The sequence below is a fragment of the Moschus berezovskii genome, chromosome 4, assembly GCF_049115385.1.
Source record: "Moschus berezovskii isolate FMDL1 chromosome 4, NW_MosBer_1.0, whole genome shotgun sequence".
Taxonomy (NCBI): Eukaryota; Metazoa; Chordata; class Mammalia; order Artiodactyla; family Moschidae; genus Moschus; species Moschus berezovskii.
In genome coordinates, this window is record NC_142463.1 from 91,862,562 (window position 1) to 91,887,314 (window position 24,753).

The 24,753-nt window shown below is 43.8% G+C and overlaps 1 protein-coding gene and 1 pseudogene across 2 annotated transcripts in view; both read left to right on the top strand.

Annotated features, from left to right (window-relative positions):
• Nucleotides 1-223: 223 nt before the first annotated feature.
• Nucleotides 224-1,386, top strand: LOC129540408 (uncharacterized; annotated as a pseudogene).
• Nucleotides 1,387-23,236: 21,850 nt separating this feature from the next.
• The window catches only part of CTTNBP2NL (CTTNBP2 N-terminal like), a 58,719-nt gene continuing 57,202 nt past the window's right edge, over nucleotides 23,237-24,753 (top strand). Inside the window, exon 1 of one of the 2 annotated variants that reach the window (XM_055401635.2) lies at nucleotides 23,237-23,392. The gene's annotated coding sequence lies outside the window, so the exon portion shown is untranslated. The remainder of the gene's footprint in view (nucleotides 23,393-24,753) is intronic. The other variant, XM_055401633.2, reaches the window with a different exon arrangement.

Below are 24,753 nucleotides of genomic sequence, written 5' to 3' on the forward strand. Positions count from 1 at the left end.
ATAAGGTGTTAAAGAAACCAAAGTACTGATTACTGTGACCCATTAGCAGCTAAAGAAATGGAGGTGAACAGAGACAGAAAAGAGAAAAAGAAGGAAAAACCTGAATCATTGGTGATGTTCTTCCTGGGGTGGGACTCAAGAATATACATTTTAGGGAGAAGCAGCTGCAACGCCGAGCGGAGGAGGCAGGAACCCGAAGGCAAGCAGGAGCTGGGTGGGGACCATGGCCGGGATCACCACCATGGTGGCAGTGAAGCGCAAGATCGAGGTTCGGCAGCAGCAGGCCGGTGAGGCATAGGAGAGGGCCGAGCACCTCCAGCGGGAAGTGGAGAGAGAAAGACAGCCCGAGAACAGGCTGAGGCTGAGGTGGCCTCCTTGAACCGTAGGATCCAGCTGGTTGAAGAGGAGCTGGACCGAGCTCAAGAGCGCCTGGCCACTGCCCCGCAAAAGCTGGAGGAAGCTGAGAAAGCCGCTGATGAGAGCGAGAGAGGTATGAAGATTATTGAAAACCGAGCCTTAAAAGATGAAGAAAAAAATGGAACTCCAGGAGATCCAACTCAAAGAAGCTAAGCACACTGCAGAAGAGGCAGACTGGAAGTATGAAGAGGTGGCTCCTAGTTCAGTTCAGTTCAGTTCAGTCGCTCAGTCGTGTCCGACTCTCCGCGACCCCATGAATCACAGCACGCCAGGCCTCCCTGTCCAACACCAACTCCCGGAGTACACTCAAACTCATGTCCACAGAGTCGGTGATGCCATCCAGCCATCTCATTCTCCGTCGTCCCCTTCTCCTCCCGCCCCCAACCTTTCCCAGCATCAGAGTCTTTTCCAGTGAGTCAACTCGTCTCATGAGGTGGCCAAAGTATTGGAGTTTCAGCTTTAGCATCAGTCCCTCCAATGAACATCCAGGATTGATCTCCTTTAGAATGGACTGGTTGGATCTCCTTGCAGTATAAGTTGGTGATTATTGAGGGAGACTTGGAACGCACAGAGGAATGAGTCGAGCTGGCAGAGTCCCGTTGCCGAGAGATGGATGAGCAAATCAGACTGATGGACCAGAACCTGAAGTGTCTGAGTGCTGCTGAAGAAAAGTACTCTCAAAAAGAAGACAAATATGAGGAAGAGATAAAGATTCTTACCGATAAACTCAAGGAGGCAGAGACCCGTGCTGAGTTTGCTGAGAGATCGGTAGCCAAGCTGGAAAAGACAATTGATGATTTGGAAGATAAACTGAAATGCACCAAAGAGGAGCACCTCTGTGCACAAAGGATGCTGGACCAGACTCTGCTTGACCTGAGTGAGATGCAGAGCACCCCAGCCCCGCCCTGCCGCTGCTCCTCCCTCTCACCCCGGCTCCACTGCCACCAGCCTGCCGAAGCTGACCTTTAAACTGAGGGCTGATCTTTAACTGGAAGGCTGCTTTCTCCTTTCGTCACCTCTCCCACCCCTCTACTCCTGTATCCTTTTCGCCAAACTGTCTGCCTCTCCCCAGAGATTCCCGTTGGGCTAGAGGCTGAGCACCTTTGGGAACAACGTTTAAGGGAAGGTGAGCACGATGCAAAGTATCTTTAAAAGCATGTTGTGATGTACACATTTTGTAATTACCTTTTTTGTTGTTGATGTAACAACCATTTGTAAAAGACATTCCAGATAATTCCGTAGTTCTGAAGCAGCAGTCTAATCCCTTTCTCACTTTTGGAAGGTAATGTTTTGGCTTAATGAATATTGCCTTCTCCAAAGAGAAAGGGAAAAGGTTTGGGCTGCTGAGAGCCTAGCAGCCCACAGAAAGGCTCCATTTGGGGAAACCTCATTGGTCTGTAAAAAGTACCTACCAAACAAGAAAGATGATTCCAGGAGGAGTTGGCCAAAAAAAAGAAAAGTGCTGTTCAGATTTTCAGCTTTACGGTATCTTTGGACAACTCTTTTTTTTTTCTTTTTTCATCAGAAGTGACCAAACAATTAAGATGGTGAAATCTCTGAGACCAAATCCTTGTCCCAGCTCAACCCTGTTCCCAACTGCTCACAGAATGGATCATGTGCCCCTTATGTTGAAGTGACCACATATTTGCTCTCCTGCTTCCTTGAAAGAAAGGGAAGAAAATTATGTTTTGCCACTGATTTAGCCATATGAAACTCATCTCGTCACCCTTTTCTGGGTCTGAAGCTGCTGTCTCTAAAAGTGCCATCTCATTGTGCTTTGTATCGGTTAGTGCTGGAGAAATCTTGGAAAGCTTATGTACAAAACTTCTTAAATTTTCTATCATTTTGGAACTTTGCTTCTTTGGGGTTGAGCCACACTGGTCACCCCTCTGCCTGTGAGAGCTCTCTCCAGTCTGGGGCTAGCAGTGTACTGGTCTTTTAAAGTTGCTGTCCCTACCCAATCCCCCTCTTGTGATGAGGTTTCAGTGAGGTCTGTTAGATGTGCATATTGCAGCTTAATTGGCTTAAAATGTTCTCTCCTTTGGTGTGGTCTGTTTGGGGACCACCTGGGAGGATAAAAACCAATAGTGTAACTGTTTTGATACTGAAAATTGATAAATGTCTTTTTGAAATAAAGAACCAGTCCCTCCAAAAAAAAAAAAAGAATATACATTTTAATAATTCCCCTGACTGATTCATAAGTAACCAGCTTAAGACAGGTTCTTAGAAGGCATTTGTAGATTTAGTAAAGTACAAGGCCATGCATTTACAGTGGGAAAGCCATGGGCTCTCACAGCCAAGCAGACCTGGGTTCAAGTCCTGCCATCACTGCTTATCATCTGTGTAACCTGCTATCATTTAATCTCTCAGATCCTGAAGTTACATGTCCAGTTAGAGTTGATAATTACATCTATCCTAACTGTACTGTTGTGATGATTAAATCACAACACATACAATACGCTTGGAACATAGTAGATTCTTAGCAGTTTATTACTGCTCTTTTTTATGGCCTCTATTTTCTGAGTGCTTACAGCCTCCCTACAATGTTGTGTTGACAGTCTTACCCCTCTACTCCATGACCTCACAGAGGTGAAAACATATAGTCAAAAGGGCCAGTTCTTCTGCATAGAGTAAAATCTTCAGCCCATACCTTCCCGAGAATTCCTCTTCCCTTCTCTAGAATAGATCAAGGAGCATATTTTCACTCTTAACTTCCCACTGCATGCATGCTAAGTCACATCAGTCGTGTCCGACTCTTTGTGACCCTATGGACTATAGCCTATCAGGCTTCTCTGTCCATGGGATTCTCCAGGCAAGAATACTGGAGTGGGGTGCCGTGCTTTCCTCCAGGGGATCTTCCCGACCCAGGGATCAAACCCCTCATCTCTTTTGTCTCCTGCACTGGCAGGCGGGTCGTTTACCACTAGCACCACCTGCTAACTAACTATTAATAATAAATATTGGTATTTTTAGTCTCCACCAAGACTGCACATATATTTTAGGACAAAAGCTTGAGAAGGAGGTGGAACAGACACCATGATCACTCACTTGTAGATTCCTGGCAAGTGGCCTGGGTGCATGGCTAGAGTGTGGGTGCGCAGGGACTTGGGACCCCCGAATGCTGTGCACTCTCCATCAGGTTACATTCACCATCATCAAGACCTTTCGCTTCTGAGAGTAAAGAGGAAAAAAAGAGACAGGATGTTTGTATCTCCTGTTGCTTCCTGCCCCTAACCTCTGGAGTACTGACTGGAGAGTGAGAGGGCAGACAAAAACACTCTCCCGAGCTTGGCTGCACAGACTGCAAGGACAACCTGGAAAAGCCTCTCCCACTCCAAGCCTCTCCAGCTCAAGGCTGGCAGCCTTCTGCAGCTCCACACCCCCACCTGCTGGACGCTGCCTTGCACAGATCCTGACCATCCACAGGATACCGTTCTCTGTGAATCCCGTACGCCAGCCCCTCCCCCCAGGTCTGCCCTGAGGGCCACAGAACAGGCTGGAATGAGGGGAAGTACCCCTATTTCTTTCCCACCTAGTATTAGTCGCTCAGTCGTATCCAACTCTTTGCCACTCCATGAACTGTAGCCTGCCAGACTCCTCTCTCCATGGAATTCTCCAAGCAAGAGTACTGGTCTGGGTTTGCCATTCCCTTCTCCAGGGTGTCTTCCCAACCCAGGATTCGAACCCTGGTCTCCCACATTGCAGGCGGATTCTTTACCAACTGAGCCACCAGGGAAGCATCTCTTTCCCAGTCTCACTGTAAATCTTCATCTAGAATACTGCGTGAACTCTTTATTCTCTCTAAACTTCAGTTTCTCCCAAGTTGTAACCAGAGGAGGATTCACCCTGACTTTCCCGCCCTCCCAGGGTGAAATGGAATAGAGTAAGACACCCACTCTGCCAGATGGAAAGAACTGGGACTTTGGAGAGGAAACTGCTATAAATCTGAGAACTCCAAGGATAAAAGCAGCAGCATTCTCAGTAAACAAATGAAGGAACTAAGTCCCAGAAAATCAAAGTAAGCAGCTGCAGGGAACAGGCTTTATTTATCCATTCATTTATTCGATTACTCTCTCAGATATATCAGTTGAGCCCCTACAATGTGCCTGGTACTGCGAGACAGGGATGAAAACGAAGTCACTGTACTTTAAGTCTCTTTGCTGAGCCACTCATCACCTTCTTCCTGTCCTCCTCCCTGTCACTGTTTTCCTTCTGAATATTTTTCCCTGTGTTCTTGGTAACCCTCATTCTACCGAAAACAAATTCTACATCCATAACACCCTCCAAGAACTTTCACTATATCCTCCGCCTCATTGTAACTAAAACCTGGCCTTTCCCCAAGGACATTAGTTCCCTCGCAGCCCTCTTGCATGGAGGCAGCTCCCCCACCCCCGCATGAGTTCCTTTTTCCAGCCAAGAAGGGTGCACTTGGGGTCAGCAGTCTCCCAGCTGCCATCGCCTCGCCGGTAGTTTCACACTGACTTTTCTACCCTCATTTAAAGCCTTAATCAGACTCAATGGCTCATTGCCCCCTACTTCTTCCCTTGCTGTCACTGACCCTGGCCCATGCCAGCTGAGGACTCTCTCTACTTACCCCTACACATCAGCTCCCACCAAGGTCCTGAGACAAATCGCTCACACCCATGCATTCGACACACTAACCTTCCCCTAACTTTATCCCAATCACTTCAGACAACTTTCTGTGCTGCTTTCAGCCATGCTTTTCAAGGCCACAATTGGGACCATTACTAGCACTCTCCATCTCTCAAAACTTCAGTGTCCCATTTGGACCACAAGCCCTCCAACTTTATTCTGTTACTCCCACTTCGAAACTCCCTGACCTCACTGAGTTCTAGCACTTTAACCCCTTTATTGCCTCACAGTTTATCTTCCCTCCTCCCTCAAGCCCAGGGCTCAGTACTTGGAAAACCAAGCTAGTCCTCTGGTCAATAAGCTGCGTGATTTCTCATCAGCCTCTTAAGCCCCCTTACTCCCTTTTCCTTCTGCTCCCAAGGCCTGACCCTGCGTCACTTCCACAGCTGCCTGTTCTGCCTAAGCCTGGACTTCTGAGTCCTAGTGAGGAAAATTGTCTACTCTGGCACACATTGGTCTTCTGGAAGGTTCTTCAAGGACCATTACAAATCCGTCTCACTCTCCCCAAGGTCTGTCCTCCTATTTCACTGAAAAATTAGAGCCAAAAACTTACTCAGATTCTCACCCTCCTCTCATAAATGAATTCTGATTACCTGCCACATAGCCTTCCTTAGGGTCTCCAGGTCAGAGGTTGCTCCTCTCCCTGTTCAGAGTCAGCCTTTCGACCTGGGCCTAAATTCTCTTCTGTCCCCTGCCCCCACCACACCTCTGAAATTTCTATTCCCTTCTTTTATCAGCATCTCAGTCAGAGTCACTCAGGAGACAGAATGTTGTTGTTGTTCAGTCACTAAGTCATGTCTGACTCTTTGCAACTCTATGGACTGCAACACACCAGGCTTCCCTGTCCTTCACTACTCCCAGAGTTTGTGCAAACTCACATCCATTGAGTTGGTGATGCCATCTAACCACCTCATCCTCTGTCACCCTCTTCTCGTCCTGCCCTCAATCTTTCCCAGCATCAGGGTCTTTTCCAATGAGTTGGCTCTTCACATCAGGTGGCCAATGTACTGGAGCTTCAGCTTTAGCATCACGCCTTCCAATGAATATTCAGGGTTGATTTCCTTTAGGATTGACTGGTTTGATCTCCTTGCTGTCCAAAGGACTCTCAAGAGTCTTCTTCAACACCACAGTTTGAAAGCATCAATTATTCAGCACTCAGCCTTCTTCATGGTCCAACTCTCACATCTATACATGACTACAGGAGACAGAATACAAACCCTAATTTAAACAGAGGGATTTTAACTTAAAGGATTACTAGCTATAACAAGGGTTTACCTTCTAAAGAGAAAGAAAGAACTCAATAAGATACACAAATACCCAATATAGGGAACAGCCTCTACTTCTAGGACTGAGACAGAAAATCTGAAGAAGCCCTGCCCTCTCAGCTGATGTCTAACCTATATTGGAAAGGGTGAGGCCTTGACCCACTGGATGGCAGAGATGTTGTGCCAACAGAACTCACCAAGAAGCCACTCTCTGGGGTACCTGAGAAAGCCATAGAAGGTCTGTGCTGTAGAGCTTGCAAGGCCACCCACCACACACTGCCCAGGAAGCCATCTATAGTTCCAAAGGACATCCCTAGGAAGGTGTTGCCCTGCAAAGCTTGCTAGGAAAATACCTGTAAGGATGGTGTACTAGAAAGCCACACTCTGGTATGCTGAGGAAGCTGCCCACAGGGAGGAACGTGTACTACTGGCTACCCTGTGTATGTGGCTGCAGACCGCTCTCGTAGCTGGTCACCTTATGCTGCTGTGCTGTGCTGCAAGAGCCTGCAAAGAGGACACAGGAACCAGGGAGGGAAGCCCTTTCCTCCAGGCATGCCCTCCGTGCCCTCTACTGACATATATTAACCTTATGCCAGCTGACAAAGGAGAAAGGCTTATATTAATGATAAGGTTAAGCTCCATTTCCACAGAGCAGGCAATGAAGAGTGTATTTGGAGCAAAGAAGCAATAGTTTGGTAAGTAACATATTAATAATTGGTATCTTCCACTTCCCTTGCTTTACCAACTTCTTTCAATCAGCCTATGAATATGTGCAAGTATTACCAGCTAAACATACACACACACATCTCCAGTCACTATGCTCCCCACTAGTTATGACAATCTTTCTCATTTCCTTCTAAACAAAGCTTCCAGAAAATATAGTCCTCACTCATTGTTTTCTCTCTTTCGTATTCCTTTCACTCCTTTTCTACTACATGCGTGTGTACTGAATTGCTTCAGTAGTGTCTGACTCTTTGCAACCCTGTGGAACATAGCCCACCAGGCTCTGTCCATGGGATTCTCCAGGCAAGAATATTGACCTGGCTCTAACTGCCACTATCCACAGAAATTTCTATAGCCAAACTCACTGATGAAACTGAGAGGATATTTTTTATTCTTATCCTTTTTAATGTGACATCTAACACTTTACACTGGTTACAATTCTCTTTCCTTGCATTCTGTGACATTCTTTATGGTGGATTATATTATTGGCTCAAAATTTTCCCCGCTTCCAACTTTGCCATGGTTCACTCTGGGTAGAGTACACCTCCCTGATCTGCTTTACGTTGGGCTTGGCTGTGGACTTACACTGGCCAATGACACGTGACTTGAACTGACAATTGGTCAGTTCCAAAGAGAGATTCTTCTATTTGCCCTCTTGCACTCCAGGCCCCAGCCGTACAAAGAAAATGCCCAAGGTAGCCTCTTCTCCATCAGCTTGAGCCCAGAATGAGAAACACGTGGAGTAGACATGAATACAATCCACAGCCTGGATCCGAGCTGCCAGAGCCAACTTACAAAGCTATAATCTTGAAATAAATGTATGTTGTTGTAAGTCGTTGAGATTGTAGAATTTGGCAATATAGCAAATGCTAGTTAATCTCTATCTAGATAAATTAAGATAAAAAAAGCACAAATTGCTAATATCAGGAATAATAGAGGAAACCACTGAAAATTTTATGGATACTAAAATGATATGAAATATCTTACAATTTTATTTGTCAATTAACCTCAATAAATCTGAAAAGGGGGGATATGAAGTATGCAAACTATTTGAGGGACAAATTACTGAAGGTGACACAAAAGAAATAGAAAATCTAAATAGTCCTTTATCTATTAAATAAATTGAATTTTTAGTTTAAAAACTTTCCACAAAGGAAGCACCAGGTCAAACAGCTTCACAGAAGAAAGAAATTATACCAGTCATACTCATTGTAATAGAATTCCTAGGATAGCAATAGGAGGTTGGCGTTGGGGAAGAGAGAGAACACATACAGTCTGCAAAGGAGGAAGTAAAATTTTCTCTATTCACAGATGACGTGATTGTGTATATAGAAATTCTTAAGGAATCTACACTTCAAAATGTGAAAACTAATAAGTGAATTGAGCAAGATTACATGAAACAAGGTCAAATATAAAAAATCAATAGTTTTTCTCTAGACTATAAAAATATTGGAAAAAATTTTTTCATTTTAATGCCATTTAAATTAGCATCAAGACTTCTAATTCCAATCAAGATGGAGTAACAAAGACAACATTTATTCTCCTACCTGAAATAACTAAAACACTAGACAAAATATATGAAACAACAGTTTTCAGACACTAGGGATCAGACAGCACAGGCAGTGGTCCTTAGAGAGAGAAAAAAAACAAAATGAGCCCTATGATGTCCCCAGTCAGTGACAGGAATGGGTTTCCAAGTTTTAGCACTAGAAGGGGAAACCCAGACGTAGCCCAAAAGTCTCCCGCAGTTTAGGAGATCATGCTAGGAATCAAGAAGATCGATGCAGCTAGAATTCGCAAGGAGAAGCATCAGAGATGAGGGAGCTGCACTGAAAGAGACTCCCAGAGATCTACAAAGGGTCTCCCTCAAGTGTTTGGTCCAGTGCTGATGAGTACATTCATATGAGAAAACTACTCAAAGCTGAAGGAAAAGAAAACACCTGAAGGAGTGAGGCTGGGGCAATCCTCAGGGTTCATCTTCCAAAAAGAATGGAAAATTTCCTAATTTACAAGTCATCAGGTAGAATATTCACAAGGGTATTGCTTCAGTTGTGGGCAGTATTGGCTGTGGATTAAAAACAGTTCTGGTCATGCCTAACAAAGCAAGGCTGCTGCTGCTGCTAAGTCACTTCAGTCGTGTCCGACTCTGTGTGGCCCCATAGACGGAAGCCCACCAGGCTCCCCCGTCCCTGGGATTCTCCAGGCAAGAACACTGGAGTGGGTTGCCATTTCCTTCTCCAATGTGTGAAAGTGAAAAGTGAAAGTGAAGTCGCTCAGTCGTGTCCGACCCTTAGCGACCCCACGGACTGCAGCCTGCCAGGACAAGAGTAAGCCTAAAAAGGACCAAATAATTTCCAAAAAGCTACATCACAGAATAAAGCTCAATTATAGTTGTAGGAATACAAAAACATCCAGTACCCAACAAGGTAAAATACACAATGTCTGGAATCCAATAAGAAATTACAAGATACAAATAAGCAGGAAAATTCAATCCATAATAAAGAGAAAAATTCATCAGTGAAAACTGACATGCTGCTGCTGCTGCTAAGTCACTTCAGTCGTGTCCAACTCTGTGCGACCCCATGGACTGCAGCCCACCAGGCTCGCCCGTCCCTGGGATTCTCCAGGCAAGAACACTGGAGTGGGTTGCCATTTCCTTCTCCAATGCATGAAAGTGAAAAGTGAAAGTGAAGTCGCTCAGTCGTGTCCAACCCTTAGCGACCCCACGGACTGCCTTCTCCGAAAACTGACATAGATGACAGAATTAGTAGACAGACATTACAGTTGGTAAAACTATATTCCATATGTTAAGCAAGGTAAAGGAAAGATTAAGCATATTAAATGAAAACATGAAAGACATAAAAGACTCAAATAGAACTTCTAAAGATAACATCATATTCAGTTCAGTTAGGTTCAGTTGCTCAGTTGTGTCCGACTCTCCGCAACCCCGTGAACCACAGCACGCCAAGCCTCCCTGTCCATCACCAACTCCCAGAGTTCACTCAAACTCATGTCCACAGAGTCGGTGATGCCATCCAGCCATCTCATTCTCTGTCGTACCCTTCTCCTCCCGCCCTCAACCTTTCCCAGCATCAGAGTCTTTTCCAGTGAGTCAACTCGTCACATGAGGTGGCCAAAGTATTGCAGTTTCAGCTTTAGCATCAGTCCTTCCAATGAACACCCAGGATTGTTAGACACTGATAAATTAAAGATTATTGAACTTCAAGAGAAAGCAACAGAAAATTATACAAAATAAACACAAAAAGAAAATAGATTTTAAAAAACCACCAGAGTAATAGTGAGACAACTTCAAAAAACCTATTATATATGCAATTGGACCCCAAAGGAAAAAAGACAAGAGAAGTCAGAAAAAAAATTGAAATAATAACCAAAATTTTTCAAAAATTTATGAAAATAAGTCCACAGACTCAAAAATCTCAGTGAACCTCAAGTACAAGAAACATGAATCTGAGACACTTCATAAAATTTCATCAAAGCATAAAGTGTGAAGGCATAAATTTAACAAAATATATGTAAAATTCATACATGGAAAACTAGAAAACATTATTGAGAGAAATTAAATACCTAAAGAAATGGACTGAAAGGTACAATATCACTGTCAACTATCCCCAAAATGATAGATTCAATATAATTCCAATAAAAATCCCAGGAGGCTCTATTTTATAGAAATTAATAAGCGATTTTAAATTTTTTGTGAAGGTTCAAAGGATCTAAAATAGCCAAAACCATTACTTAAAAAGAAGTTGGAAGACTTAAATAACTTGGCTTGAAGATTTATTATAAGTATAAAAATCAATATAATATGATATTGGCATTAAAACAGACAAATACACAAATGAAACAGACCAGAAATAGACCCAAAGGATGGCCAAGAAGCACATAAGATATTCAATCATTAGTTATCAGAAAAGCACAAATTAAAACCACAGTTAGGTGCTACTACACACTTAATAAAGTTGCTAAAAATTAAATTTAGTAATAATTCCAATTGTGGTAAGAGTATGGAGCATCTAGAAATCTCATATATTACTGATTAGAGAGTAAAATGATAGAACCACTCTGGAAAGAAGTAGGTATTTCTCTTAAACATAGACTAAACACTTGACAGTAAAAAAAAAAAAAATATATATATATATATATGCAAGTGAAAAATATATATATATATAATATATATACATTTTGTGCATATATATATATATTTACACACAAAAACTTGTACACAAATGTTCATAGCACTTCATTCATAATAGTCCCAAACTAGAAATAACTCAAATATCCACCAACAGGTGAGCAGAAAAACAAATCATGGTACATTCATACAGTGAAATTTTACTTTAGAAATAAACAGGAACAAGTTACTGCAGCAACACAGATGAAACAGGATACAAAAAAGTAGGTACTGGGACTTGCCTGGTGGTCCAGAGGCTAAGACTCCAGGCTCCCAAGGCAGGGGACTGGGATTCAATCCCTGGTCAAGGAACTGGATCCCACAAACTACAACTAAAGATCACCCACGCCATGGCAAATGAAAATTAAAGATCCCTTATGCCACAACTAAGACTCGGCACAGCTAAATAAAGAAAGAATTTTAAAATAAAAAAAAAAAATTTAAGTAGATACAGTGTGACTGCATTGAATGAAATCCTAAAATAGGCAAAACTAATCTATGATAATAGAAATCAGACCAATGGTCGCTTAGCACAGGGAGTGCAGGGGAATAACTGGGGAGGGACACAAGGGAATCTTAATATGATGGAAATATTCTATATCCTGACTAGGGTAGAGGTCCCATGAGTGTTTACATTTGTCAAAATTTCACCAGAACTCCCTGATGTTTGCTGGTGTGGTAGCATCTGATGGTGGCGTACACTCTAAATGAGTATATTGGTCATATGTGAATTACACCTCAATAGGTAGTTTCTTTTTAAAAGGAAATAGAAAAACAAAATCTAACTAAATTCATCTCTCTCCTGATCCTCTGCTTACATTTCCCTACTGAATCTTCTTTGTGAACTCTTCATTTGGTTTGCCTTTGAAACACAGATTACCTCATGGTTCCATCCTCCATTCCATGCACTTGTCTCTCATATAACCCTAGTTAGTTCCCTCATTGATACTGGTATCACTACCACTTATTTTATGATCATTCTCAAGTCTATATTTCTTGCACAGACTTCTCCCCAGAACCCCAGACAAGTATATCCAAATGCTTAATAAAAACCTATATCCTAAGCTCAACATGTCCAAAAATAAGATCGCTACCCATAACCTCAAGACTGCCTTTTCTACTATATTCTTTTTAAATTTATTTAATTGACATATAGTTGGTTTACAATGTTGTGTTCTACTGCATGCTAATTTATTTCGGTTGTGTCCAAGTCTTTGCAAGCCTACAGACTGTAGCCCGCGAGGCTCCTCTGTCAATGGGATTCTCCAGGCAAGAATACTGGAGTGGGTTGCCATGCCCTCCTCCAGGGGAATCTTCTCGACTCAGGGATCAAACCCACGTCTCTTCTGTCTCCTGCATTGGCAGGCAGGTTCTTGAACACTAGCGCCGCCTGGGCAGTTCTGCTATATTCTCAAATAAGTTGATACACTGCTGGACACACAGCAAGCACTGCATATGTTGAACGAATGAAAGATGGAGTTACTAACAGTCATGAACTCCTTCAGTGCTCCCTCTTCTATATTAATTAAGTATACAACCAACATGTTTTGCCTAATCCTGCCTTTCCCTCCCACTGGGAAGCTAGAAAGATATAACCTTCTTCTTGGCTGACTGTGAGACACTATGCAAATTCTCATGCTCTCGGGGCCTCATAGGCATTAAATATAAAAGGTATGCATTTGGAATCAGATAGAGGCAGATTCAAATCCCTGCCCACTGCTGATATATCTTTAGCATGTTCTTTTTATTCTTTGAATTTCACTTTCCTTATCCATGAAGGAGAAAGACTAATACCTATTTTGAGGTTACTCTGAGTAGTAAATGAAATGGAAGGTTACCACTGCCTGGAACATAGGAAGTGTCACTAAATGTTAGTGCCTTCTCTGCCCACTCGCCACTACCACCTCCACTCTCACCCTAGAGGGAGAGGGAGGGAGGATGGAGGTGGCACACATTTCTGAATGGCACCTCCTCAGACTGACAGGCTGTATTTCAAGATAAGGAAAGATGTTCTCCCCTCCCTGCTTCCTCGAGCGCCACAGTCACCAAGAGAACTGTGTGCCATTGGTATTCCAGGCAAATGCACTCATCTGCGGAGGTGCTCTTTATCTGATGACGCATCTGTCGGGGAAAAAGGAACATTGTGTTTAGAAAATATATTTTTCCCCTCCCCAGGTAAGCAGGAGAAATAATGGAATTCAAATTGGAAGGACCATGAGATAAAACTCCTGCCCACCAGGTGTTTATCCCAGTTCATAAACACAACTACTTCAAGGTAATAAAAAATAAAAAAATAAAAAAACCTCCCTATTGGGGAAGCAAATGGAACCACATGCTTCTGAAATAGTTTGAGAAAAAAACGGCAAACTCAGGAAGCAAACAGCAAATGTATGTCAAGCAGGGTCAGTGCAGAGTGCCTCGCTCACAGACAAGGCTCTGGGAAAGGCTGGACCCCCTCAAATCACACCAACCATCAGGAGAGCACATGGACCTTCTGTCAAGTCCATGGGCCTCAGTGGGTTATGGGGAGGTTCTCTTTCACTCCTGCACCCCCACCCTAAGAATTTCACTTCATTTCCGCTTCTTTAATGCTGCCCTACAAACTGTCCCCTAGGACACTGTCCCCCTCCTTCCTTTCCCTGTTGTCCCTGAAGATAAACACACAGGCTTTTATGGTGGGAAGAGTTTGCTAATCACTAGAAGACAATGGAGAGAGAGAAACAAAACCAACAAAAATGAAGACATTGTTTACTTACCTAATGAGCCCTTGTATGTAAGGTGACTAAACATCCCTGTTTGCATAGGCCAGTCCTGTTTACACCTGTCCTGATGTCATGATTAATAGTATCTTTTTTACTCTCAAAATTATCCATGTGTGGTCATATAGTAGAATAAGCTCTTCTACTGATATGGTATTTACTCACTTTTTATCAAGCATATAAACAGTAACTTATTTAACCCTGAAAGCAATTCTATGAGCTAAGAAACATTTTTAAAATAATGAAGCCAAGACATAGTGAGGTTGAGCAACTTGCCCAAGGTCACACAGAGAGTCAGTGTCTGAGCCAGGATTTGAACGAGGCAGTCTGGCTTCAATGTCCTTTTTCTGTTGTTGTTGTTGTTCTAGTCTTTTACTTATTTTTTAAAACAAAACTTTTTATTCTGTATTGGGGTATAGCCGACTAACAATGTCGTGGTAGTTCCAGTGAACAGTGAAGAGACTCAGCTATACATACATACGCATCCTTTCTCCCCCAAGCCCCCTCCCATCCAGGCTAGCATCAATGTCCTTGCTCTTAACCACAATAGTAGGCAAGCCATGATAAAGCTTTAAGAAATCACTTGCTTTTTCATTTGATAAATATTACTCATACCTACTATGTGCAGACACTATGTGACAAACTACAAATACGCCATGAACCAGGAAGAGTCCCTGCTGTCAAGGAACTTTTAGTAATGGGAGACACAGACACAAGTAAAAGGATGGGAGTGCAGAGTGTATTGAGAACAAATAGAATGGGGTAGGGGGGCATGATACATGGCATCTAAATCTGGCCTTAAAAGATCACAGAAAGCTTCCTGGAGGAAGTGACATCTGAGAAGAGTCCTAAAGAGTCCAGTTAGTTAGCTGAACTGGAAGAACCAAGAAAAAGCAGTGCAGGCAGAACAGCACAGCAAAAGGTCCTGAGGCCAAAGAGATCATGATGAAGTAAGGGAATTCAAGTAGTTCAACAGAGGTTTAATACTGCCTGGGGCCAGGGCAGCAGCAAAAGTTGGAGCTGAAAATGCAAGTAAGCCGAGGCTGGACCAAGAAGAGATGTCATGCTCACATTTACACTTTATCGTGAAGGTAATGGGAAACTCATGACTTTCTAGGAACTCAAGCAGTGGTGGTTTACTCACTCAGTCATGTCCAACTCTTACGACCCCATAGACTGCAGCCCACCAGGTTCCTCTGTCCATGGGATTTCCCAGGCAATAATACTAGAGGAACTTAAGTAGAGAAGTGACCTGTTCAAATTTTCATTTTAGGAAAAAATCACTAGGGTTGCCATGTAGAAACGAATTGAAGCGGGAGGAGCCAGAGCAGACACAGGAAATGCAGACAGGAGGCTGTTTCCAGGATCCATAGCAGAAGGGAAGGCAGCTTGAACAAAGGTAGTGATAGGAAACGTGGAGAGGCAGGGTGGATTAGGGAAGCAGAACAGACAACACTTCTTAGTTAGTAGGATGAGGTGACTGGGAGGAAGGGAGGGCGAATGCCATGGAGGTGACCTATCCTATCTGAGTCTGGAGCTTGAGTCATGCATTTATTTGAGACTCATTCAAGTAGAGGTGGTAAATGAACCATCAGATTAGATGGCTCACCCAAGGCAGGGTATAAAGTGGGAAGAGAAAGAAATGGCCATAAGAAGAATGGGAAGGAGAGGTAGGAAACCAATAGAGAAAGGATGATGTCGTCATAGACACCAAGGGAAGAACAGTGTCTGCAGGGAGTAAAGTTAGGGCCCAGACACAACCACATGGTTTGTCGACAAGATGGTCATTGGAAATCTTAGGGGAGCAGCTGCACAGTGAGGCTATAATGACTGATGGCAGGATGGAAGGTGAGGATGGGTCTCAAAAAGCCTGGCATTAAAGGAAAGCAGAGAGTAGGGGAGGTGGGAGTGGGGTCAGGGCCCGGATCAGACACCCAACTCCCTGCTTTCTTGTTGAGTCCTCTCCCTCCCTAATCCTGCCCACGTGTTCTGCTGATAAATACTAGAGGAGAGGACTTCCCTGGTGGTCCAGTGGTTAAGAATCCATCTGCCAATGCAGGGGACCCAGGTTTGATCCCTGGCCTGGGAAGATTCCACGTGCAGTGGGGCAATCAAGCCCATGCACTGCAACTACTGAAGCCCACAAGCTCTAGAGCCCATGCTCCGCAACAAGAGAAGCCACCACAGTGAGAAGCTCGCACACCACAACTAGAGTATCCCCCACTCACTGCAACTAGAGAAAGCTCTCGTGCAGCAACAAAGACCCAGGGCAGCCAAAAATAAATAAAATTTTTTAATTTTTAAATATTATAAGAAAACAGATGGCTGTAATAGAAATAGTTAAGAAATCTAAGTCCATATTACCATTCCCCTGTTTTATGGTACTAAAATCACCTAAAGAAGCCCCTCATTGGCTTTATTCCTGATGGCATTTTCTGCTCGGCTGGCAGCCATCAGGGCAGAACTAGCATTCATCTCCATTAGCATCCACGTGGGAAGCCATCTGTCTCAAGTGGATTATTAGTATTCCTGAGACCACCCAAATGGGTCAGTGAGTCCCTTTTGGATATTTCCTCAACTTCAAGATCATTTATTTGATTAACTCCCAGGCTCAGGCACTGTTCCAGAAATTGAGGATTAAAAAGCGAGTAAATCATTTTACTCACTGGGTAATAATCCTAAATGGGCTTTTCAGGAGGTTCACCTGAAGTTTCTGGGCTTTCCAGGTACCTCCAAGGGTATGAACCTAGGTTTCCTCTAAGAGGAGGTTCACCTGAAGTTTCTAGGCTTTCCAGGTACCTCCAAGGGTATGAACCTAGGTTTCCCCTAAGAGGGTTTGCAGTGGGTTGAAAGAGGTCATAAAAGCCTTTATTTCCCACCAAGGAACTCAGGATTATTACCACGGTTGGACACTAGGAGAAATTGATTTATGGAGCACTTTTTATAAACAGTGCACTTTCATTCACTCATTCATCCAATCAATAAACATTCATAGAACACACCTACTGTGTACCAGGTACTGTGTTGAGATATTTGAGATAAGAATCATGAGCAAAATAGACGTGAACTCTGTCCTCATGGAGCATACAAAAGGCTTGTGAAAAGCCACACTAATCAAAATAACTGCACAAGTGTATAATTACAAATCATAACACACGCTAGGAAGGCAAAACATTAGAACTTACTCCCTCTGTTGGGCTAAGAAAACTTTCCTGATAAGGTGGCATTGAGATAAGGTCTGAGGATGTATAGGCTTTAGGTAGAGGGTTGAAAGAACAGCCCAAGAACACACAGTAACATTAGCGAAGACTCTGAGGAACAGAAAAGCAGCCATCACTGGAGAAAAAAACTAACTCGGACACTTGTTAAAATGGTGGAGAAGACTTCCCTCAGGACTACGAGGAAAGTGTCAAGACCATGGCAGTAGGGAAGAGAGATCAGTTTCAACTCCTAAATCAAATGGAGGAAAAGGGATTTATAGCCCCAAAGCAGGGTGAGGGACTCAGTGGATGGAAAATCACTAAGAGGAGACATTAAGGATGGGGGATTCTCCCTAAACTGACTTAACAGGATTCCCGCTGAAGGCAAGCCAAGGACTAAAGATCAAAGGTGAAGGACGAAGCATTTCATCAGATATGACGGATATGGACTCACTTAGCAGGATTCTTGCTAAAGCTGGGCTGTGCAGGCCCAGCAAGGCCAGAGGGTGAGTGAGTGACCAACGTCAAGACCCAAACTGAAGCCTGACTAAAGCTTGATCAAGGAGAGTCCTGGTCCCCAGCTGTCCAGGGCATAGAGAGCAATGAGGAGAGTAGCACTAGATGATTCTGGAGAGAGAAGCAGGAGCCAAGCAATGAGGGCTTTGTGAACAGAGCTGTCCAAAGACCACTGAATCGTTTTCATTGAGAGGAAGGGTTGTGACATGATCAGATTGTGTTTTCTTAAGATCTGCACAGCAGGCTGTGTGGAGAATGGACTGGAGGGGGCAAGAATGAAGGCTAGAAGACCACTTAGAAGGCTGCCACTGCCCTGAAGAAATGAGGTAATGGACAGACCAAGATAGTGGTGGAGGTAGGAATAGAGATTATGAAGTTAAAGTATTCAGGAGGAAAAATTGACAGGTCTTAAAAAAAAATTGACAGGTCTTGGTGATAGATAGGTGGCAAGGAGAAAAATTATCAATAAAACTCCCGTTATGGCTTCTTCTTTACTACAACCCTGTGAAACACAATATTATTTCTCAATTTACAATAAAGGATTTGAAACTCAAAGTAGTTAATGGCATGCCCAGGTCACACAGCTGGTATGTCTGGCTCTCAAGTTACTCCCTTTCCACAAGGCTACCCAGGAGTCAAGCAGCTGTTCCTTGTGGAAGGTTCTACTCCCTTTTGTGCCTTTGAAAGCTACACCTAGTTAGTACCTGGAGCATCATACTTCACTCACAACATTCCCTGTTTACCTAAGCAGTAGGAAAATAAATGAAATATTATCACAGAAGCTGCTGCAGTTTGAATCAGTTGACCTCCAAGGACAGTACAAATAGATCCCTCTGTTAGAGAAAATATCTTCATGGGCTTATCTGACTATGAAAATTGAGGGTCCCCTGGATAGAACTGAGATAAGAAAGGCTTGCAGTAAATAATTAAATCTCTCTGCATAACAAAGAAGAATTTTACAGCAGGTAGCTTGGCCATCATTGTAACCTTAGCACCTGGCATACCAGAGCCAGTGTATATTTTTGTTGAAACTCTGGAGTTAGGGTCCAGCAATCTGTGATTTATCAAGACCCTCAGGTATTTCTGATATTCCTTCAAATCTGAGAACCTCAAATCTTTAAAAACCTTTTTAACACTGCCCATACCATACAAAGCCCCCAAATCCTCAGTGAACAGCTGCTGCACACAATAGTCCTCTGTTAGTGATACTTTTGACAACAAAGGACAGCCATTCCCGACTTTCTGACAATGACCAGCAGCAAGGAAAGTCCAGGCAAAGGTTAGCGAATCAGCTGCAGCTCAAGAGGTCCCAAGAGCAAATGCGAGATAAATGCACAAATGTGTAATAAATACTATTTGTTTCCCAAATATTCATCCCCATTGTTTTGGTAATAAATGGATGAACGAATGCATTTTCACCTGTGGTTATAGCTTTCCCCCACACTTAATGCATGGTTCTATACAGAGCACATCTAGCCAATCAAAGCAGCACATGCCCTGCCCACAATGATTGGATTCAGACTTGAATACATGGTCTAAGCAGAACCAAGAAGACAGAGTGGGACTTTTTTCAGACTTCTGAGGACAAAGGAGAAAAAAACATGTCTGAAAACAGAACCAACTCTACAAAAGTAAAGTTGAAAACTCCCGAGACAGCAGCCTGGTTCTGGTAACACTTTTGAGGAGCCAGATCAAGCCTCACGTGAAGGCAGTCTAATTCTGGATGTTTTTATCACATGAGCCAATAAAAACTACCTTTGCTAGTTTGGATGGAATTTCTGTCCTTTACATCTGGAGGAGTCCTGATTATGATGTAATAGAGTTTGAGTGAACTCCGGGAGTTGGTGATGGACAGGGAGGCCTGGCGTGCTGTGGTTCATTGGGTCACAAAGAGTCAGACACGACTGAGCAACTGAACTGAACTGAACAACTGAACAGTGGGTTGAATTATTTTATTTGGAAAGTGTGGCAACAGAAAGAAGGAGAACTTGAGTCAACTAGTTAAACAAATCTACCTCCCCTCAAGACTGTGAGTACCCTGTTATCTGGAATTGTGTGTCATTTCTTGTGGTAATGATAATAGGTACTCAAGGACAGTTTTTTAGAAATAAAGCGGGGAGAAGAGGAAGGCAGGGTGGCAAAAAGAAAAGGAGATAAGAAATGTACAGACTCCTCCCAATGGTGCAGGTACCCTGGGTCTCCTGGTCACTTTTTTCAGGGCAGACTAGACCCTGCTAGGGACCGGCAGACGTCATGAAGCAAGAAATAAGAGCATAGAAGCTTCTAGCACCAGGTTCCTCCAAAGGGCTCCTCTAGGAAATTGCCTAAAAATGATGGTGCAGCCATAACCAGGTCATTACTTTTCTTACACATATTTCTCCCTTTTCTAAGCAACAAGAACCTATTCAGCCAGCTCTGTGGTGCCTCAGCTGAAATAACAGAGGAAAGGGAATGTGTAATTGGCTTTCATCAAATTGAAACCAGAGAGAAGCCCGGCTGGGCCGAAGCTCTGTTTATAGCGTAGCACAGAAATTATTTACTGCTTGATGTCAGGCCATGTGTGAGGAAGAAGGGGGAACAAAGGGGAAAGGAAAGAAGACCAGCCTCCCGGCCAGCTCCAGTCCCTCTGGTAAGGCTACTCAGCCCTGTGCTTTGTCTGAGGAGCCAGAAGAGACAGAAGGGGGTCTGGCCCCAAACTATTAGGGAAGAAATCACCTGGGGCAGAGGAAAAACAGGGAGACAGAAAAGGGAGCAGTTGAAAAAGAGGGGAAAAAGTTAACCGTTAATGAAATGTCAACCAATAAAAAACAGTAGCCAGCTGATAACTCCTGCCCCCTGCCCCCCATGAGTCTGCATGAACACTTGGAAATAGCAACCAAAACATGAATCTCATCATACATAACATCAACTCATCAGGTGTGTGCTTCTCAATTATAATTTGATAATTTCAAAGATTAGAATGAAAATGAAAACTTGAGATTCATCCAAAGGGACATACAGTATTCTCCCAGGGACCTATGACTAACCTGTACTTTGGGGGTAAAGGGAAGGGTTTAAATTGACTCAAATCTTTGGGAACTTTGCTGGGTGATTTGGGAACGCTATGATTTTTCTCATCTATTTCCAGGAATTTTCCATCTGGGCTAGACTGTACCCCATTTACCTTCCCTTTTTACCCCTCAGTGAGCTGTGTGTACCCCATCCAGGCCCCTCAGCTTTAGGGGGGAACATGTGAATTCCACAGAGGAGGAGGGAGACAGGATTCAGGGTCCTCTGGGTACACTCCCCAAGGCCCCTGAAAGCAATACTACTGTGTGGGTCCCAGGGAGCTGCCCTGTTATGTGTCTCTCCAAGCAAACGTTCCTAGAATCCAATGGCCTATGCTGCTGCTGCTGCTGCTGCTAAGTTACTTCAGTCGTGTCCGACTCTGTGTGACCCCACAGACGGAAGCCCACCAGGCTCCCCCGTCCCTGGGATTCTCCAGGCAAGAACACTGGAGTGGGTTGCCATTTCCTTCTCCAATGTGTGAAAAGTGAAAGTGAAGTCGCTCAGTCGAGTCCGACCCTTAGCGACCCCACGGACTGCAGCCTACCAGGCTCCTCCATCCATGGGATTTTCTAGGCAAGGGTACTGGAGTGGCTTGCCATTGCCTTCTCCGAATGGCCTATAGCCTTGGATTTTTCATTGCCATCCTATGTCAGGAGCCCATCTATGGATCTGGAGATCCAAAAACACCACATGGCCCTAGTTTCCTGGTCCTGGGGAAGGGCTGCGAGGCAGTGCCAGTAATGGAAAGAACAGTGAATCACATGGTGCTGGGCTCAGGTCACCTCCACCACCCACAGGCCCATAAGGCAATGGTGGAATGGAAACAGCTGGCATTGAAGACCGGAGGACCTACTCTTTGATCTCAGGCAAGCTCCTTAGTGACCCCTTTCTTAAACTACCTAAATCTCAGTGAGCTCATCAATAAGTTATTATGATTTTTTTTTTTTAAGATTTACTGGGAGGATGAAAAGAAATAATGTGCCTGGTGTGAAGTAGGCACTAAATAACTGGTCGATGTCACTATCATCATATTGTTATGTGACCTTTGGCAAGACACTTAACCTCCCTGAACTTGCTTGCTTTCTCTTTTTTAAGATTAATTTATTTTTGACTGTGTCTGGTCTTAGTTGCAGCATGTGGGCCCTTTTGTTGCAGCGCTCAGACTCCGAAGCTGTGGCATGGGCTTAGTTGCCCCACGTCATGTGTGTGGGCTCTTGGTTCCCTGACCAGGGATCAAACCTGTGTCCCCTATGTTGGAAGGTGGATCCTTAACCACTGGACCACCAAGGAAGTCCCTGAACTTGCTTTCACGTGAAACATGATAAGTAATAATAATTATCTCCCAAGATGATCACAAAGGAATAGATGGATTATATATGTGAGGATTACAAGGATAATACACGTAATATATGTAAAGCATCTGGTACAGTGCCTGGTACATAGGAGACCCACAGTATTAGATTTCTTTTTCTTTCCCAACCTCCCTCTGTGAAGTCCAAGGTAAGAGTTTCCTGGCTCTCTCATGGTCAAGCTGGCCCCAACACTTAGCTAAAAACCAGAAGAATCTGTCCCTAAAGGGGGTTTTTCCCAACTGCTGGCCCTTGGAGCCCGCCACCTGCTGTGCTCGCAGCTCACACCCTTAAAAGGGGAAACCGTCGAGTGAGAGGCGCTCCGCGGAGCGCGCTGGGGCAGCCAAAAGGGAAGCCGACAACTGCAGGACTCGTCGCTCAGCACTAGGGGGAGCAATAAGATCGAGAACACAGTGAGGGCCACACCCAGAAAGTTCTCAGCTTCCCCCCTGCTCTAGAGGGTCGGGCGATCCTAAGTGGAAGAGAACCTTAAGGACTACTCAGAAAGGCCTTTGTGGGAACAAGTAATGGGAGAAAATATAGGGAGTCCTGGAGACAGCACACCAGCCTTCCCACTTAAGCCTGGCCCCGGGAGAAAGAGCTCTCTCAGTCTTCTATACAGCAACCTCAGGATCCCCTCCTGCAGAAGCCAGATGGGGGCTCATAAGGAACCAGCCGGTAGGAAGAGACAAGCCAGGTCACTTTTCCCAGTCACTCTAACTTTTACATCTAGCTCACCCAGCATCTTAGTAAGTCTCAGTGGGTCACAGCTAGGAGTCTTATAGAGCCCCAGATGGTCAGCCAACCCCTAGATGTTCAGCTGAAGGGCTGGGGCCCAGAGAGGAGAAAGAGCTTGAGCAAGATCTCCAAATAGTTTATCATCCCTCATAGAGTTTACCAAATACTTTCATGCCCATCATCTCACTTGGGTAGTCACAACCACTTGAAGGAACTATGATTCCATTTAAGAAATGAGGAAACTGATGTTCATTGGAGGGACTGATGCTAAAGTTGAAACTGCAATACTTTGGCCACCTCATGCGACGAGTTGACTCACTGGAAAAGACTCTGATGCTGGGAAAGGTTGGGGGCGGGAGGAGAAGGGGACGACGGAGAATGAGATGGCTGGATGGCATCACCGACTCTGTGGACATGAGTTTGAGTGTACTCCGGGAGTTGGTGATGGACAGGGAGGCCTGGCGTGCTGTGATTCATGGGGTCGCGGAGAGTCGGACACGACTGAGCGACTGAACTGAACTGAACTGAGGCTTAGGTAAGTGCCAATAGCTTGCCTCTTCCCGACTAAGTTTCCATTTGCCACCCACTCTTCTCTTCTCTCTTGCCTTCCCCAGAAGATTGCTATTCAGCTCCAAGTATTTCAAAAATCAAATTTTAAAATATTCGTTGCATTCCCTGTCTTCCTAACCCATCTAGTATGATGGAGAGATGATAGAGCATAGTAATTATGAGGGTGGACTTAGGAGTCAGATCTGAGTAAATATTCCATGTTCATCTCTTATGAATTCCATGACCATGGACCTCTTTGTACCTCAATTTCCTTATCTGTAAAATAGGAATATTCACATCTCGGTCCTGGAATTCTTTTAAGGGTTAAATGAGATGTACTTTGAAGCAATTTCATGGTGCCTGCCATATAGTAAAGGCTTGAGAAATGCTTCTAGCATATATAATTATCATATAATTATAGAACTGAAAGGATCTTTAGGAATTAGGTCGCTAATTTCATGCTATTACCAGTGAAGCTAAATGCAGTTAAGTGGGGGGTGTTACTTTGTGAAGTAGTTTTGCATACAGGTTTGAATGTTTCCCATCCTTGCCCCCACCCCTGCCAAATCCTCAGAATGTGAACTTTCTTTGAAATGAGATATTTGCAGATGTAGTGAACTAAGATGAGGTCATACTAGATTAGGATGAGAGTTCTAAATCGAGTATGACTGTTTTCCGCAGAAGAAGAGGAGAAGACATAGACATTAAGTCACGGAGGGGGAAATGCCATGTGAAGATAGAAGCAGAGAATAACGCGATTCAGCTCCAAGCCAAGGATTGCCAGGAACCCTCATAAGCTAGGAGAGCAGTGTGACCCTCCATAAGCCCACTCCCACCAACACCCCTCACCAAGGAACCAACCTTGTCAAAACCTTAATTTCAGACTCCTAGCCTCCTGACTGAGAGAGAATACATCTCTGTTATTTTAAATCACCCCATTTAAGGTCAGCTGTTACAACAACCCTAAGAAACGACAGTTTGTGACAGGGAGAACTCCAGCAGAACTCACAAATTTTTCTTTTACATTTCCGGTCTAGCCCTCTTTTACTCTATCATTGCCTCCCCCAAACCAGCAGTAAACATTCATGGTACACCTACCTAGGAAGTTTACTCATTTGGAGAAAAATTAACACACATTATAATCTTTAGTGCTTCTTACTAAATTGTCACCTGACATACAGTAGGCATTTAATAAATACTACTGGCAAGTTGATACAATAATAGATATAAAAATGGTATGTTGTGTTATGCAACTTTAGGAAATTATTACAGACCCACTTTCTACCTCTTTGTACACCTGTGTGCTCTAAATTTATTCACACATTTTATACATTTGAAGAATCATTG